Below are 19,285 nucleotides of genomic sequence, written 5' to 3'. Positions count from 1 at the left end.
ATTATCTTGTATCTCTGAAATTGGGTATGATGTCTCAGTTATTGCTATTTAAAGCAGAGTTCCACCCAAAAGTGGAACTTCCGCTCATTTGTCTCCTCTCCCCCTCCGTTTTTTTTTTTGGGGGGAGGTATCCCGGCGTCAAGCCGTAAGGCTACACTGCCGGTACCCTTACCCGCAATTGCGGTGGCAGCATCCGACAGCTGATGGAAACATCAGGGACTCCAGGACAGGTAAGTGTCCTATTGTTAAAAGCCAGCAGCTGCAGTATGTGTAGCTGCTGGCTTTTAATTTTTTTTGGGGGGGCAGAACACCGCTTTAAGTAATGAATTACATACTTTTTCTAGCATCTTTCAAATTAACTTTAAGTATTACAAGGAGATTATTGTACATAATGTGAATTTACATAAGCATTACTATACAGTGTAGTGTACTGGCAAGATTTGAAGAGGTTGAAGAACAAGTTTCATATCAGTGGATCATAGCAGTGGTATAACTCTTATACCTCTCTATTGTTCAACAAATACAAATACCTCTCCACCCAGGAAGTGGTTCTTTTATCCAAGAAAAGGATAGAGGGATGCCAAAAAACAAAACAAATAAAGGATTAAAAGGCCTTCTGGATTAAGGCAATACATATATAAATATACTTATCTATATTTAGTGTTCGCTAGAGTGCAACCTCTGTTGAGTTGTATTGCTGTGTCTGCCCCCATAGGAGAGATTCCACCTCATTTACTGTCCCAGTGGCATCTATCATCAGAACAGGAAGTGAGATTAATCTTTTTGGGGACACAAAAAAAACAATAAAAACCTGAAAATGGTTCCATGCCTTCCTTACTGTATAAAGCATTTATTGCTGTTGTGTCCCAGTTTGTGAGATTTCCTATCACTTTCCTTCCTGGTGACACTACAGAAATTGAAGGTAAATCTTTTTCCAGGTATAGATTGCTTAAAATATTTTTTAACAGTTTTTTTTCTATGTTTACACCTAGATTATACTTTTATTGTGGTGATATATTTGGCATTATTTTGGTAGCTTACTTTAAAAATGCTACTTGGCTATTTTGGTAAAAATGAGTGTGGGGGTGGGGAGGCATAATCCTTCACTTCGCTCTTACACAATTCTACAGTCACTTCTCCTGTCCACATACGACTTGTCTGCTGTTTGACTGAAGGGATATGAAACATGCGTACAGTATTTACCTCTATATCTTGTTAAATAAAATGTCCACACACTGTGGAACAAAACTACACTTTAGATTAGTCCGTCTCTATCTGCTATCTGTCAGAGAGAGCACAGTGGGATAGAGTCAGATTTGGTACAGACCTGTATATCAGGTGTACCTGTGTATCAGTACACCTCTTTGTCACATGATATCCCTGGCCAGTCATAGAAATCTATCACTGGGAACCACTCTAATTGGCTCCTGGAAAGGTCTCTGTGGCTTAGGCTGTAAACGGTAGTAGCTAAGGGAGGGGGGTGTCAAGAATGAGAGCAGAAACTGCAGGAAAGTGGGTGCTGTAGAGTTGTGACTCCAGGAAAAGTAGGGGAGAAAACAGTCTAAGTTCCTTGCTGCTTCTGGCGAGCTTTGTTGGCAATAGTGAAGGAAATTAGTCATCACTGCGATATTTCTGCAGCCTATAGAAACATTATTATTTACAAAAGGCAAATCCACTTTGCACTACAAGTGCACTGCTAGTGCACTTGGAAGTACAGTCGCTGTAGATCTGAGGGGAAGATCTGAAATGAGGGGAAGCTCTGCTGATTTTATTATCCAATCATGTGCAAGCTAAAATGCTGTTTTTAGTTTTCCCTGCATGTCCCCCTTGGATTTACAGCGACTGCACTTCCAAGTGCACTTGTAAAGCAAAGTGGATTTGCCGTTCGGAAATAACTCCCATAATGTCAGGGCATGTGCAGTATTACAGCATCCCTATTTTGAACTCCGTAAATATGGCTGCCAGGTGATATTTTTTTACATATATATATACAGTATCTCACAAAAGTGCACGCCTCACATTTTTGTAAATATTTTATTATATCTTTTCATGTGACGACACTGAAGAAATGACACATTGCTATAATGTAAAGTAGTGAGTGTACAGCTTTTATAACTCAACACACAGCCATTATTGTCTAAACCGCTGACAACAAAAGTGAGTACACCCTTAAGTGAAAATCTCCAAATTGGGCCCAAAGTGTCAATATTTTGCGTGGCGACCATTATTTTCCAGCACTGCCTTAACCCTCTTGGGCATGGAGTTCACCAGAGCTTCACAGGTTGCCACTGGCGTCCTCTTCCACTCCTGCATGACGACATCACGGAGCTGGTGGATGTTAAAGACCTTGCGCTCCTCCACCTTCCGTTTGAGGATGCCCCACAGATGCTCAATAGGGTTTAGGTCTGGAGACATGCTTGGCCAGTCCATCACCTTTACCCTTTAGCAAGGCAGTGGTTGTCTTGGAGGTGTGTTTTGGGCTGTTATCGTGTTGGAATACTGCCCTGCGGCCCAGTCTCCGAAGGAGGGTGGGGGGGGTCATGCTCTGCCTCAGTACAGCAACAGTACATGTTGACATTCATGGTTCCCTCAATGAACTGTAGCTCCCCAGTGCCAGCAGCACTCATGCAGCCCCAGACCATGACACTCCCACCACCATGCTTGACTATAGGCAAGACACACTTGTCTTTGTACTCCTCACCTGGTTGCCGCCACACACGCTTGACATCATCTAAACCAAATAAGTTTATCTTGGTCTCATCAGACCACAGGACATGGTTCCAGTAATACATATCCTTAGTCTGCTTATCTTCAGCAAACTGAAGACTTCTTGTGCTTTCTTGTGCATCATCTTTAGAAGAGGCTTCCTTCTGGGAGGACAGCCATGCAGACCAATTTGATGCAGTGTGCAGCGTATGGTCTGAGCACTGACAGGCTGACCCCCCACCCCTTCAACCTCTGCAGCAATGCTAGCAGCACTCATACATCTATTTCCCAAAGACAACCTCTGGATATGATGCTGAGCACATGCACTCAACTTCTTTGGTCGACAATGGCAAGGCCTGTTCTGAGTGGAACCTATCCTGTTAAACCACCTCTGTATGGTCTTGGCCACCAAGCTGCAGCTCAGTTTCAGGGTCTTGGCAATCTTCTTATAGCCTAGATCATCTTTATGTAGAGCAACAATTCTTTTTTTTAGATCCTCAGAGAGTTATTTGCCATGAGGTGTCATGTTGAACTTCCAGTGATCAGTATGAGAGAGTGAGAGCGATAACACCAAATTTAACACACCGGGTCCCCATTCACACCTGAGACCTTGTAATACTAACGAGTCACATGACACTGGGGAGGGAAAATGGCTAATTGGGCCTAATTTGGACATTTTCACTTAGGGGTCTACTCACTTTTGTTGCCAGCAGTTTAGACGTTATTGGCTGTGTGTTGTGTTATTTTGAGGGGACAGCAAATTTACACTGTTATACAAGCTGTACACTCACTACTTTACATTGTATCAAAGTGTAATTTCTTCAGTGTTGTCACATGAAAAGATATAATAAAATATTTACAAAAATGTGAGGGGTGTACTCAGTTTTGTGAGATACTGTGTGTGTGTGTGTGTGTGTGTGTATATATATATCTAGATATATATATCTATATATCTAGATATATAGATATATATATCTAGATATTTAGATATATATATATCTATATATCTAGATATATATATCTAGATATATATATCCACGCATTATATTACCAGAAGTATTGGGAGGCCTGCTTTTACACGCACTTGAACGTTAATGGCATCCCAGTCTTATGCTGCGTAGACACGGTTGAATTTTCTGACGGGAAATGTTGGATGTGAGCTTGTTGTCAGAAAGTCCGACCATGTGTATGCTCCATCGAACATTTGCCATCTGACTTTCCGCCAACAAATGTTTGCTAGCAGGTTCTCAAATTTTCCACCAACAAAACTTTGTTGTCAGAAAGTCCGATCGTGTGTACACAAGTCCGACAGTGTTCACGCATGCTCGGAATCAAGCAGAAGGAGCCGCACTGGCTATTGAACTTCCTTTTTCTCAGGTCGTCGTACGTCACCACGTTCCCACGTTCGTAATTGTTGGCCAACATTTGTGTAACCGTGTGTATGCAAGACAAGTTTGAGCCAACATCCTTCGAACAAAAATCCATGGTTTTGTTGGCGGAAAGTCCGATCGTCTGTACGGGGCATAAGTCCGTAGGGTTCAATATTGGGTGGCCCACCCTTTTGCAGCTATAACCGCTTCAACTCTTCTGGGAAGGCTATCCACAAGGTTTAGGAGTGTGTCTATGGGAATGTTTGGCCATTCTTCCAGAAGCACATTTGTGATGTCAGGCACTGATGTTGGACGAGAAGGCCTGGTTCGCAGTCTCCGCTCAAATTCATCCCAAAGGTGTTCTATCGGGTTGAGGTCAGGACCGTGTAGGCCAGTCAAGTTCCTCCACCCCAAACTCACTTATCCATGTCTTTATGGACCTTGCTTACTTGCAGGCTGCATGAAAAGAAAGGAAAGGAGGAGGTAAGTGGAGCTGCAGTAAACTGGAGAAATTATTTTTTAAAAAAAGTAAAATCACATTTGAAATGTAAGGGTTAATTATACATAGTAATAGAGAAAAAATGTGTATTAAAAGCTGTGACTTTGAACTTGCCAGTTAGCTCAGACATCCTGTCAGTTCATCACTTGGCATGTGTGTTGGATCAACATTATACTTTTTTGTGAACTTGTGGTTCTGGCTTTGCACTTCACAGTAAGAATTGCACACCGCCCACAGACACTACCCAGGGGAAAAAAGGGCCTGAAAAGACACGCCAGGAAAAAACATCACTTTGTTCAAAATAATTTGTATAGTACCCTATACTATATGTGTATTCAAGAAGGGTATAGTTGCAGTGTATGATAAATAAATACAAAAATCACATGGAGTCTATATAATAAACACAGTATCTCACAAAAGTGAGTACACCCCTCCCATTTTTGTTAATATTTTATTATATCTTTTCATGTGACAACACTGAAGAAATTATACTTTTCTACAATGTAAAGTAGTGAGTGTACAGCTTGTATAACAAAGTAAATTTGCTGTCCCCTCAAAATAACTCAACACACAGTCATTAATGTCTAAACCGCTGGTAAGAAAAGTGAATACGCCCCTAAGTGAAAATGTCCAAATTGGGCCCATGACGAGGCCAGCTCTGAGTGGAACCTGTCCTGTTAAACCGCTGTATGGTCTTGGCCACCGTGCTGCAGCTCAGTTTCAGGGTCTTGGCAATCTTCTTGTAGCTTAGGCCATCTTAATGTAGAGCAACAATTCTTTTTTTTAGATCCTCAGAGAGTTCTTTGCCATGAGGTGCCATGTTGAACTTCCAGTGATCAGCATGAGAGAGTGAGAGCGATAACATCAAATTTAACACACCTGCTCCCCATTCACACCTGAGACCTTGTAACACTAACGAGTCACATGACACCGGGGAGGGAAAATGGCTAATTGGACCCAATTTAGACATTTTCACTTAGGGGTGTACTCACTTTTGTTGCCAGCGGTTTAGACATTAATAGCTGTGTGTTGAGTTATTTTGAGGGGACAGCAAATTTACACTGTTATACAAGCTGTACACTCGCTACTTTACATTGTAGTAAAGTGTAATTTCTTCAGTGTTGTCACATGAAAAGATATAATAAAATATTTACAAAAATGTGAGGGGTGTACTAACTTTTGTGAGATACTGTATATCCTGCGATAACCTGCCCCTGTGTTTTTGGGTTGTAGGAAGAAAATAGTACAGTAGAAAAGTTTACAAGGTAAGAACACATTATACAACTTCCATACATATACACTAATGCGGGGGAATTTTTAACCCCTTCACGCCGACAGTATGCACATATATGGCCCCACTGGACTGGGCTTTTTTCTGTGTGGCCGCATATATATAGGTATCTGTCTTTACGCTGGTTGCACGCAACACAGTGCGCTCCCAGCACAGAGACTGGAGTCTCACCGGGAGCCCCGGGTCCCGTACTAACAATCAGTACTCAGAACTCCCGGTTCTGAGTCACGTGATCGCTGTGATAGCCTCTGGTTGGCTACCACAGAGATCAGTCAGTGAAGCCGGCCCTGTGTTGTTGTCTCTGTGAATGGAGAGGAAAGATACAGTGTATCGCTTTCTCTTCATTCAGAGAGAAGAAAAACCTGTGCGTGAAAAATAAATAATAAAAGAATAAAATAAAAAATAGCTAGATCAAGGTTTGATCTAGGTCAGTGCCAGGGTTAGTGTTTGGGTCAAGTAAGGGTTAAAGGTCATGGTCAGTATATTTTGGGCAGGATTTAAAAAAATATATTTTTTTTTAAATTAATATCAGTGTTTTTTAGGCAGAATTAAAAAAAGCAAAATGCGCACTATTGTTTCTGGGATGTACTACGGGTACATACAACAACTAACATACACATATGTGTTATCGCTGCAATCGTCTGGAGCAGGACAATTTATTTTGGGTTGTTCTTTAGCGGTAGGTTATGGTGGTAACAAGAAATATACAGCTAAATTTAAGAATTTTTTTTTTTACACTATTTTGGCCCAGTTTTCAGGAGATATCCATTACCATTTACCACCAAACAAATGTCCTGAATAAAACAAGGTATAATCCAGCTTGGGATGATAGGAACAGTTTACACTAACACATTGCAAAATTGTGCTTAGGCATTAAGATTTGTTTTACCCTTAGGCATGAAGGGGTTAAACCCACTCTACACAACAGTGTTAGGCACAGTGCTCCAATTGTTTAGCTTTTGTTGTTTTGATTTGGGAAATTAGGAAGGTCATAGGTGATTTCATTTTCTGTCTGTTTTCCACGGAAGAAAAGAAAATCGCTCGATTCTCCCATTAACACTGTCAAGGTTGATGGCTTCCCAGCCAGGATAACACAATGATCTGCCAGCAGTAATCACAAGTAATGAAAACATGTATTGTTGGCTTTACAGAACATTTTTGCAGTTTTACCTGTGTTGGAATGCAAGAAAGTAGGTTATCAAAAGTTTAATGTGTATTTGATAGTATGCAAATAACTTTATTTTTTTATATATTCTTTATTTTATTTTATAACAGTACAAAAATGCATATAATTCCCAGCAAAGGGAGTTTAAGCTCACTACAATCATTAAAAGTAAGTCACACATTACCCCTCATCCCCAAATCCAGAAAAAAAAATCTCTAAACTATACCCCCCATCCCCCCTCTCTTTCTCCTACTACACCAGCTGCCTCTATGTCTCCATCAATAGCCGACTCTTCTCCGTTTTCCTAAAATCCAGCCATTTCTTCCATAACTTTAGGTATTTATCCCGTGAACCTTCTATTGAATGTATTGACTCCTCCATAGATCTCGCCCACTCCACCCTTATTATCCATTCTTTCCACCTTGGGGCTTCCGAGGTTTTCCAGAAACATGGGATTAAAGCTTTAGCAGTGTTCAGGAGAAACGGGACCAATGACCCACTATATTGGGAAGCTTTCTTGTCTGTATCGTGAAACAAGTACGTCCATGGATTTTTTTTTTAATCCGTTCTCCCGTTATCTGTAAAATTGTTTCTTTGATTTCCCCCAAAAAGGTATACATTTTTGGGCACTCCCACTAGAGATTCGCAAAAGTTCCCAAGGCCCCACACCCCCTCCAACAGGTTGAGGGATTCTCTGACCTAAACTCATGCGCCCTCTGAGGGGGTCACGTGCCACCTTGCCATTAGCTTATAACTCATTTAATGCGTCTGGGTGTCTTTTGCCGATAAATAAACCATTTTTAATATCTTAAGCCTATGTTCCTCGTCTCTCAGGGACCCTATTTCTCTTTCCCACATATCCAGGTAAGCGGGGAATCCATTATGTGTTTCATCCCTAAGTATTTTGTAGATTTTAGATATATTACCAATTGCACTCAAGGGGGAGCCTAGTCATTTTTCTATTGTTCTAAGTTGGCCTCTTACCCTCAGTGGTTGTGGGGGAGAGTGTGTGAAGTGCTGTATCTGAGCATACCTCCATTTATCCAGGGGTTTGTTTCCCCATTCCCGTGTGATTTCTGTATAAGTGCAAAGTCTATTACCCCTCATCACATCCTGCAGTTGTATCAAATCTTTTTTAGCCCACCTTGTAAAATATAAGTGTTCCTCCTTCCCTGGCTTGAAATAATTAGTGTTAATAAGTGATATTAGTGGTGAATTATAATCCCAATGGAATCTCTTACTTAACCTATCCCAAATCTTGAATGTGTTGCTCGTCAAAAAATTACTGCTGTGTCCTAACTCACAAAATCGTGGTGGGATCCATATCATCTTTTCTATATCCACCCTACTTTGTGCTAATTCTATATTCACCCAACTTTTTTCTTTTTTACTGTACAGCCAATCTATGATTCTAGAGATAGAAATTGCTTGATAAAACTTTTTAAAATCTGGAGCTCCCATCCCTCCCTGTCTTTTTTTCTTTAACCAGGATATCATACGTTATCTTAGGGCGTTTATGTGCCCAGATATACCTTAATACCATAGTTTTGTAGTTTTCGAAAGAAATCAGGGGGGGTGCAATTGGAATCATTTGAAAAGTATAAATCAGCATTGGCAGGACAAACATTTTAACTGCGTTTATCCTGCTAATCCACGATAAAGATCTATACCTCATCCAAATCAGTTGGTCCTTAATCTTATTGAGCAAGGGAATATAGTTAGCTTTAAACAAGTCGCACGGGGGTTGATGTCATTTTAATGCCCAAATATCCCAACTCCTTCCTACGCCAAGCTAAAGGAAACCTAGGTTGGATTGCCTTCTGCTCTCTTATAGGGAGTGTTTATATTTAAGAGCTCCGATTTAGCCATGTTTATTTTAAAATTTGTAAGTTCCCCATAGCGCTTGAACTCCTCAAGCGCTATAGGGATTGTTGTTCTGGGGTTTGAGATGTAGCAAAGCAGATTGTCTGCAAATGCCGCTACCTTGTATTCCCTTTCTCCCGCCCAAATTCCCTTAATGTCTGGGTTCTTACGGATCGCAGCCAGTAGGGGTTCCAAAGTTATTATGAACAAAGTTGGAGACAGAGGGCAACCCTGTCTTCTCCTGTTAAATAATTCAAGGGGAGAAGACAGGGTTCCATTTACTCTAATTCTGGCTCTTGGATGCCGGTAGAGGGAAGCAATCCATCTCATCATCCTCTCTCTGACTCCCAAGTGCTTCAGTGTTTCAAACATAAACCCCCAGTCAACTCTATCAAAAGCCTTTTCGGCATCAATTGACATGAAGACTGCAGGGGTACCTCTCCTAATTGCTTCCTGAATCAAAAGGATGGATTTCAGGGAGTTATCTCTCCCCACCTACCAGGGACAAACCCCACCTGATCATTATGAACCCATCTAGGTAACCAGGCCTTCAGCCAGCCTATCTGCTAGTATTTTGGCAAAAAAATTTTTGTCTGTGTTTAATAACGAGATTGGTCTATAACTACCTGGGGATGTTGGATCCTTTCCTTCTTTCAAGATAAGAGTGATGTTAGCCAAGAGGGATTCCTCTCGGGACATCTCTTTTCTCCTAAAGCATTTAGGTAATTACAAAGTTTAGGTACCAAAAATTTCGAAAATTTTTTATAGTATGATATGGAGTATCCATCGGGGCCTGGGCTCTTTCCCAGGGCAGTGTTACTTATCGCTCTTTCTACCTCCTTCTGCGAGATAGGAGTCTCGAGGAGCTCTACCTCCTCCTTCTCTGCCCCGGGAAGGTCTAGGTCCCGCAGGTACTCCCTCATAGCCTCCTTCCTCCTCTCTCCCTCTTCCTCTTTCCAGCCCACCTTGTATAAAGCACTATAGTGGGAGTGAAATATTTTAGCTATATTAGGGGAGGAAAATTTTTACCCACCTCCCTCCTCTCTAATCTTGGGTATAAAGGTCTTATTCTTTTTTTCCTTAACCCTTCTCGCCATCCATTTGCCTGATTTATTACCCCCTGATACTTTTCCTTATTTATGGTATGGAAGGCACATTTCCTATCTTGTTCTAGCAGTTCGACTAATTCCCTTATTTTTTCTATTAGTTCTTGCCTTTCAGGCATCCCCCTTGGTCGCGTAACTTGTTTGAGTTCCTGGATCTCCTTATAAAGAAGTGGCATTTTTTTCCCCCTTTCTTTCTTTTTCCCTGCTCCAATACTGATCAGGATCCCTCTTATATAACCTTTGTGTGCCTCCCAGAGAGTGGCCCTAGACACCTCCTCTGTATCATTTATCTCAAAATATGCCTTCAATTCCTGCTCTATCCTTTCAACAGAGTCCGGGTCCTGGACGAGAGAGTCCTTCAATTTCCAGTTCATCCCTGTCCAAGCATCTCAAGTTATCTCCAATTGGATTTGCACTGGGGCATGGTCGGACAGTGTGATTGCTTTGATTTCTGCAGTCTTAAGATATGGGATTAACTGGTGTTCTATCAGGATATAATTAATCCTCGAAAATGATTTATGTATAGGGGAATAAAAGTATAATCCCGTTTCTTTGGGTGGCAAATCCTCCATGCATCCATTAGCTGAAGGGTTATAAGCATTTTTTTTAAGTTCCTCCCGTTTATGAGCTATAGGTTTAGAAGCGCCTCCTGAAGTATCAAACCCTGGGTCCATGCTCCAATTTAAGTCCCCTGTAATCATTGATTTCCCTTCCTTAAACTTCTCAAGCTTTTTTTAGTACTTTCCTTAGAAATTTATCAGGGTCTCTATTTGGGGAATAGATATTAGCTATTGTACACATCATGTCAAACAATTTCCCTTTTATAAAGAGATACTTTCCCTCTGGGTCGGCCAGACGCTCTCCCTCTACAAACATCATTGTCCTATCAAATCCAATAGCCACACCCCTTGAGTGTATTGATCTTGCATCACCATAGAACCACTTTGGGAACTGCTGTGACGCCAAGCTATCTCCTGATGAGTGAGTGATATAAGTCTCCTGGTGGCACACCACATTTGCTTCCAAATACTTCAATTCCTTATTTATTTTATACCTTTTTTTTGCTGTGTTTAATCCCCTTACATTATACGTGACCAAATTTACAACTCCCATATTTCACCCTAATAGGAGCGTCCGGCCAATCCAGAGATGCACTCTGATCCCTCCCCATCCCTCGCCACCCCCCCCAAAAACCTCCCAAACCCCCCTCCCCAACCACCTCCCCTCTTGTCTGGAACAAAATGCCTGGCAGGCTGGGCAGACCCCTTTTTTGTTCAATATATGGACCTTGGAGGCACCAACCTGGTGCCTCCCTATCACCATATTCCCTAATGGGCTCATGTCACCATCCCCTCCAAGCCCCCCCGGTCCCCCCTCGCCCCCCCATCCTGCTCTGCACTTGCTAATGTTACCCCCGCCCTTGAGCACCAAATCTCTCTGCTAGTTAGGGCCTTAGAAAATACCATGTGATTCACTTTAATCGTTCCATGTGACAGTGCTTGGTAAATGGCTTGGACCAGCCACCATAGACGAGTCAAAAACCAAACACTCTGACGATCGAAAAACAGAGCATACGTCTGTGCCATCATTTGTTTTTGTTTTTTTAAATCTAGCATGTTGGATCAGGCACTTTCAACTGTGGCACAAAAATTACATGTCGCAGCTAGAATTCTAATTATGCGAACAGCGAACAAGCTGACGATTGACAAGAATTTTCCTTCGGTTTTCAACTCCTTTATGACCAGCATTAGAGGTCACATAGGGGGTAGGGAGAGTCAGTTAGCTCCAAAATGTGAACATATTCAGAACTGTTTTTTCACACTCCCCTTGGTGGAAGAGAGGGGGGCATCAAATACTGTCTAAGGTAGCACCAGTCACCAGAAAAGGAAGTTGGGGGAATTTCCCTGCCCCATCTATGAGAGGTTCTAACCTTTCCCCAATCCATCCAAGATGGATAACTAAACCCTTGCACAAAATAATATTATATTGCTGTTTACCAGTCCTTAGATGTAGTTGCTGCATTCATTTTCATTTTTCAGGCTAAGAACATTTTCAGCAAGTACAAAAAATACCTGTTGATCTTGCCAGAAAGATCCCAGCACTTTAAGACAAAAAAAGCTTTTTGTTCATGAAAACATTTAAGAGGATAATATGCCACCAGTCTAAACTACGTGGCATGTTCACCAATGCCAGGAGCCTGGCGGACAAGATGGGTGAACTATCGATACTGTTGTACAAGGAGGATTTGGATTTTGTGGGAATTTCAGAGACCTGATTCAACAGCTCTCATAATTGGCTGGCAAGCATTCAAGGGTATACCCTTTATTGCAAGGATAGAAAGGGTAAAAAAAAAGGGAGGGGTATACCTATATATCAGGAATAATGTACAAGTGAATGTGAGAGATGACATCACTAAGGGAGCTAGGGAGGAGGTGGAATCCTTATGGGTAGAGCTCCAAAGGGATGAAGCTAAGGGGAAATGCTATAGGCCCCCTAACCTTAGGGAGGAAGGGGAGACAGATCTCTTATCACAATTTGTATTAGCAGCAGGGATGGGAAGTGTTATCATAATGGAGGATTTTAACTATCCAGACATAGACTCTTCGGAGGGAACCACGCATTCATCTAAGGTTCACCAGTTCCTAAATGTCTTGCAGGACAATTTTATGGGAGATGGTAGATGCACCAACTAGAAATAAAGCGTTACTGGATCTACTGATTACCAACAAGACAGACCTGATCACAGATGTGGAAATACAGGGCAATTTAGGTAACAGTGATCACAGGTCAATTGGCTTCAGTATAAATCACACAAATAGGAAACATAAGGGCAATACAAAGGCACTGAATTTCAAAAGAGCCAACTTCCCTAAACTACAAACCTTGCTAGAAGGCATAAATTGGGATAAAATCTTAGGAACAAAGAACACAGAGGAGAGATGGGTTTGCTTTAAGAGCATATTAAATAAGGGCATTAGCCAATGCATCCCATTGGGTAACAAATTTAAAAGAGCGAACAAAAGTCCTGGATGGCTTAACTCCAATGTAAAAATGGATATAAAAGCAAAGGAGAAGGCCTTCAAAAAATACAAGGTTGAGGGATCATCATCGGCATTCAGACTTTATAAAGAATGCAACAAGAAATGTAAGGGTGCAATAAGGACGGCTAAGATAGAACATGAAAGACACATAGCGGAGGACAGCAAAAAAAAAATCCCAAGAAATTCTTTAAGTATGTAAACACTAAAAAAGGGAGGACAGACCATATTGGCCCCATAAAGAATGAGGAAGGACATCTGGTTACAAAGGATGGGGAGATGGCGAAGGTATTGAATTTATTCTTCTGAGTCTTCACGGGGGAATCGGGGGGCTTCAGTTACCAAAACTGCAGTGCTTATCCTCATGACACATCACAGGAAGCACCTCCATGGTTAACAGAGGACAGAATTAAAATTAGACTTGAGAAACTTAACATTAATAAATCACCAGGACCAGATGGCTTGCACCCAAGGGTACTTGGGGAACTCAGTCAAGTAATTGCCAGACCATTGTTCCTAATTTTTACTGACAGTCTACTGACTGGAATGGTACCAGCTGATTGGAGAAAAACCAATGTAGCACCAATATTTAAAAAGGGCCCAAAATACATCCCTGGGAATTAGGGGATGACAAGGGACTATATACAAGATTTTATTAATGAGAACCGTATCATTAGCAGTAATCGGCATGGATTCATGAAGAATCGTTCTTGCCAAACCAATCTATTTACCTTCTATGAGGAGGTGAGTTGCCATCTAGATAAAGGAAGGCCCGTAGATGTGGTTTATCTGGATTTTGCAAAAGCATTTGACACATTTCCCCCTTAAACGTTTACTGTACAAAATAAGGTCGTTGGCATGGACCATAGGGTGAGTACGTGGATTGAAAACTGGCTACAAGGGCGAGTTCAGAGGGTGGTGATAAATGGGGAGTACTCGGAATGGTCAGGGGTGGGTAGTGGGGTCCCCCAGGGTTCTGTGCTGGGACCAATCCTATTTAATTTGTCCATAAATGACCTGGAGGATGGGGTAAACAGTTCAATCTCTGTATTTGCGGACGATACTAAACTAAGCAGGGCAATAACTTCTCAGTAGGATGTGGAATCCTTGCAAAAAGATCTAAACAAATTAATGGGGTGGGCAAATACATGGCAAATGAGGTTCAATGTAGTAAAATGTAAAATAATGCATTTAGGTGGCAAAAATATGAATGCAATCTATACACTGGAGGGAGAACCCCTGGGGGAATCTAGGATGGAAAAGGACCTGGGGGTCCTACTGGATGATAGGCTCAGCAATGGCATGCAATGCCAAGCTGCTGCTAGCAAAGCAAACAGAATATTGGCATGCATTAAAAAGGGGATTAATTCCAGAGATAAAACGATAATTCTCCCGCTTTACAAGACTCTGATCTGGCCGCACCTAGAGTATGCTGTCCAGTTCTGGGCACCAGTCCTCAGGAAGGATGTACTGGAAATGGAGCGAGTACAAGAAAGGTTGTGAGCACTGATCTTATTCTCTCTGGAGAAGAGACGCTTGAGAGGGGATATGATTTCAATATACAAATACCATACTGGTGACCCCACAATAGAGATAAAACTTTTTCACAGAAGGGAGTTTAACAAGACACGTGGCCACTCATTAAAATTAGAAGAAAAGAGGTTTAACCTTAAACTATGTAGAAAGTTCTTTACTGTAATGCCCCGCACACACGGTCAGACTTTGTTCAGACATTCGACAACAAAATCCTAGGATTTTTTCAGACGGATGTTGGCTCAAACTTGTCTTGCATACACACGGTCACACAAAGTTGTCGGAAAATCCGATCGTTCTGAACGCGGTGACGTAAAACACGTACGTCGGGACTATAAACGGGGCAGTGGCCAATAGCTTTCATCTCTTTATTTATTCTGAGCATGCATGGCACTTTGTCCGTCGGATTTGTGTACACACGATCGGAATTTCCGACAACGGATTTTGTTGTCGGAAAATTTTATATCCTGCTCTCAAACTTTGTGTGACGGAAAATCCGATGGAAAATGGTGTGATGGAGCCTACACACGGTCGGAATTTCCGACAACAAGGTCCTATCACACATTTTCTGTCGGAAAATCCGACCGTGTGTACGGGGCATTAGAGCGGCAAGGATGTGGAATTCCCTTCCACAGGCGGTGGTCTCAGCGGGGGGCATTAATAGTTTCAATGAACTATTAGATAAGCACCTGAATGACCACAACATACAGGGATATACAATGTAATACTGACATATAATCACACTCATAGGTTGGACTTGATAGACTTTTTTTTTGTGTTTTTTTTTCAACCTCACCTACTATGTCACTATGTTTATTTATACAATTTGCTTGTAACATTCAGCAGTTTTAAAAATACTTAGCTCTTAGTTCAAACTTTATACTGTATCTTTTTATCTTTGAGGTTTAATGATGTAAATTTTCAGTTTGTAATATATCATCTTAAACTGAACTGAGCTGTTTGAATACAGAGAATAGCTGAGTTGTTTTTTTTTTTGTTTTGTTTTTTTTCTTTATAAGCCGCAAATACTGTATCTTTGTGATCAAAAATTATGAGTAGTTCAAAAATAAGCAATGAAAATGTCATAGGGAAAATGTCAAGTTAATGTAGGCATAACTGATCAGTGTAAGCACTCTGGATAGTTAGTAAATTTGCACAGTTTCTAAATTGTTGGTAAAGAAAGTTGGTTTTGTTCTTATGCAACATTTGAGGACAGTAAGATGTCCATTTGTTTGTAGTGAGCCATCTACCCATCTGTGACTTAAAGCATTATTCCACCTTTCAAATAAAACCAAAGAAAATTCCCAGCTCAACTTACCAACCAGCTTGCAACCAACCAAATTATCCTATCTAACAGTATGACTGAAAAATAGGGGTTTAATTTGCACACATTTGTAAATACATGCATAAGCTGCAGAGCCACTTTACGGCACCCCAGTATTATCTGCAGGCCTAATGCTATACATTTTTGAGAGCCTTCATAGCAGAAGCACATGCATAATAATGGATAGATAGAGGGCAGGTGAGTCTGGAGGGAGCCCATCTCTCCTTAACCACTTCAATACAGGGCATTTTCACCCCCTTCCTGCCCAGGCCAATTTTCAGCTTTTAGCGCTGTCACACTTTCAGTGACAATTGCACGGTCATGCGACGTTGTACCTAAATTCAATTTTGATCATTTTTTTCCCCACAAAGTTTTCTTTGATCACCGCTGCGTTTTTTATTTTTTGCGCTATAAACAAAAAAAATCGACAATTTTGAAAAAAACACAATATTTATTACTTTTTGCTATAATAAATATCCCATTTTTAAAAAAAAAAAAACATTTTTTTCTCAGTTCAGGTCTATATGTATTCTTCTACATATTTTTGGTAAAAAAAAAATCACAATAAGCGTATATTGATTGGTTTGCGCAAAAGTTATAGCGTCTACAAAATAGGGGATAGATTTATGTCATTTATATTAACTTTTTTTTTACCACTAATGGCGGCGATCTGTGATTTTGCGACAGTGACATTGCAGCAGACAGATTGGATACTTTTGACACTATTTTGGGGCCATTGACAGTTATAAAACGATCAGTGCTATAAAAATGCATTGATTACTGCATAAATGTCACTGGCAGGGAAGGGGTTAACACTAGGGGGCGCTGAAGGGGTTAAATGTGTGTCCTAGGGAGTGATTCTAACTGTGGGGGGAGGGGACTGATGAGGGGAGGAGACTGATCGGTGTTCCTATATGCAAGGAACATACGATAAGTTCTCTCCCCTGACAGGACGTAGATCTGTGTGTTTAGACAAACAAATTGCCACTGCCCTTACCTATAACTGGCCTTCGCAGCAAGAAGCACATGGTAGGGTGACGCATGTCAAACAAAACCAAAGAAAATTCCCAGCTTAAAGGGGTTGTAAGCCCTCGTCTTTTTTCACCTTAATGCATAGGATGCATTAAGGTGAAAAAACTCTTGGCAGTGACCAGCCCCCTAGCCCTCTGTTTTACTTACCTGAGCCCCGTATATCAGTCGGCGGAGACGTGCTCTCCCTCTCTCCATGGGGTGATTGGATAGATTGATAGCAGCGCAGCCATTGGCTCCCACTGCTGTCCAATGACGCAGGCGCTGGAGAGGCGGGGCCATGTCCAGCATTCGTGTCTATGGACGCAAATGCTGGACCCGGGAGCACGCCCGCAAGGTAATCCCCCAGGAGAGCGCTTCTCCTAGGGGGTTATCTGATGCGGGGAGGAGCTGCGAGAGCCGCCGGGGGACCCCAGAACTCGAGGATCGGGGCCACACTGTGCAAAACGAGCTGCACAGTGGAGGTAAGTATGATATGTTTATTATTTAAAAAAAAATAAAAAACGAGCCTTTACAATCACTTTAACTTACCAACCAGCTTGCAACCAACTGACTTAGCCTGTCTAACAGTTTGCGTTAAAAATAGGGGTTTAGTTTGCACACATTTGCAAATAAATGCATAAGCTGCAGAGCCACTTCACGACACCCCAGTATTATCTGCAATCCTAACTCCATAAGGAGGGGTGGGCTTCCTCCAGGCTCACCTGCCCTTTATCTATCCATTATTATGCATGTGCTTCCATTGTGGAGGCTCTCAAAAATGTATAGAGATAATACTGGGGTGCCTTGAAGTGGCTCGACAAATGGTCATTGTTTCATTGATATTATGGTCATTGACACTGAATGAATGAATGAATGAGTGACTTGTATAGTGCTACCTATGCGAACTGAATCGCCTCAGGGCGCTTTTTTTGCTTGGGTCAGGGCGGCTTACATTGACCTTTAGGGTAGTATATAATTACATATTCCTGCATTAACAAATTAAGGGGTCCCCTTTGCTGCTTGATATGTGAAGCTGATAAATGAGCAAAAGCTCTGTTATTGAAATTGCCATTTAGCCACCTCTGCTCTCATACATTTATACCTCCTATGGATAAGGGCAGTTTCCATTCTGGGCCTGTTGATTCAGGGATACATTTGTCATTATCTAAGATAACAAATGAATACATACATTGTGGTTGATTTACTAAAGCCAAATAGACTGTTCACTTTGCAAGGGAAGTTGCACTTTACAAGGGAAACTTCTCCAGAGGTTACTAAATGAGGTGAAGCTCTGCCACTTCCATCATCCAATCATGTTTAAAAAAAATGCTGTTTTTTTCCTGGGTATTCATTGGAAAATTTAATTTTACCACATTCACTAAGCTCTGTAAATAGTTCCCATGCAAAGTGAATCTTCCCTTTCAAAGTGAATGGCCTTTTTGCCTTTAGTAAATCAACCTCATTGTTTTAAATCTGGGGACAAATTAGGCTTTTTTTTCCAGTAAAATATATTTCTTCAGATCTTTTTTATAATGCATTTTGAGTGCACTCATGCTTCCCAAGTAAAACAGACACAGAAGCTGTTATCACATTGCAAGCTTCACAGACAGTCCTGGGTGATAACGGGAGCAAAGTTTATTTGTAGAACTTTGAACAGGGATAATAATAGAGGCTTGGTGGCTATTCAATTTAGCCAATCAAGCCCAGGCATTCCTTCAAACAGGAGGTGTTATACAACTCAACCAATGGAACATTGACTACGGGAGTGTATGGGCGTGTCTGTGCAGGGCAGTGTGTACAGTTTCCCACCCTGTGCACCTGTAAACTGTACTCTGCAGTTTAACAAAGGGACCCACATATAGTAAGATTGGTGCATCAGAAATTGTGAACACTATCCCGACAAAACGCGCTCACACTCCCGCTTATACCATTGGTGTGAATCCTTATTCTGCATTGTTCAGAGAACAATGCATAGCCAGATTATACTACCATTCCTGTGTATGGGAGACTATCTGCAGGGACACGCTCATGATCCCTCCACATACTGATCAGACATGAGCACGCATCCCTCCACAAAGGCAGGTAAGTATCAAACCGATAACGTCTTTGCAGAGTGAACATATCCCCTCCAAACGAACGTCTGTGCATAACGCAGGGGCCCTCACTGGCGGACATATCTTCACGGAGCGGACACCTCTCTACATCAATAGGAAGCTTTTCACTACCTATTGTCCTTCACCGGTGCCGGTTCACACTTTTGAGCGAGCCACAGTAGAACTAACACTGGGAGACACTGTGACAATACATATTGAATACATCTTAATAACATTTCTACAACAGTTTGTATCTATTTTGACCAGTGTTAAGAAAAAAAAGTTT

At 41.5% G+C, this 19,285-nt stretch overlaps 1 protein-coding gene and 1 long non-coding RNA gene across 12 annotated transcripts in view; one reads left to right on the top strand and one right to left on the bottom strand.

Annotated features, from left to right (window-relative positions):
* Positions 1–19,285, top strand: part of ACOXL (acyl-CoA oxidase like) — a 513,410-nt gene that overhangs the window by 444,493 nt on the left and 49,632 nt on the right. The gene's annotated exons all lie outside the window — the stretch shown is intronic.
* LOC141140654 (uncharacterized) overlaps positions 3,717–19,285 on the bottom strand; it is a 905,916-nt gene continuing 890,347 nt past the window's right edge. For 4 of the 10 annotated variants that reach the window (XR_012243970.1, XR_012243966.1, XR_012243969.1 and 1 more), the window contains exon 11: positions 3,718–4,532. This is a non-coding gene — a long non-coding RNA (uncharacterized lncRNA). Of the gene's footprint in view, positions 4,533–19,285 lie in introns of all 10 variants that reach the window. The other 6 variants (XR_012243965.1, XR_012243971.1, XR_012243972.1 and 3 more) reach the window with 4 other exon arrangements.

This window comes from Aquarana catesbeiana, linkage group LG04, assembly GCF_042186555.1.
Source record: "Aquarana catesbeiana isolate 2022-GZ linkage group LG04, ASM4218655v1, whole genome shotgun sequence".
In the NCBI taxonomy this organism is placed as follows: domain Eukaryota; kingdom Metazoa; phylum Chordata; class Amphibia; order Anura; family Ranidae; genus Aquarana; species Aquarana catesbeiana.
The sequence above is the reverse complement of the archived record's forward strand: the minus strand, read 5'-3'. Positions and strand labels throughout refer to the sequence as shown.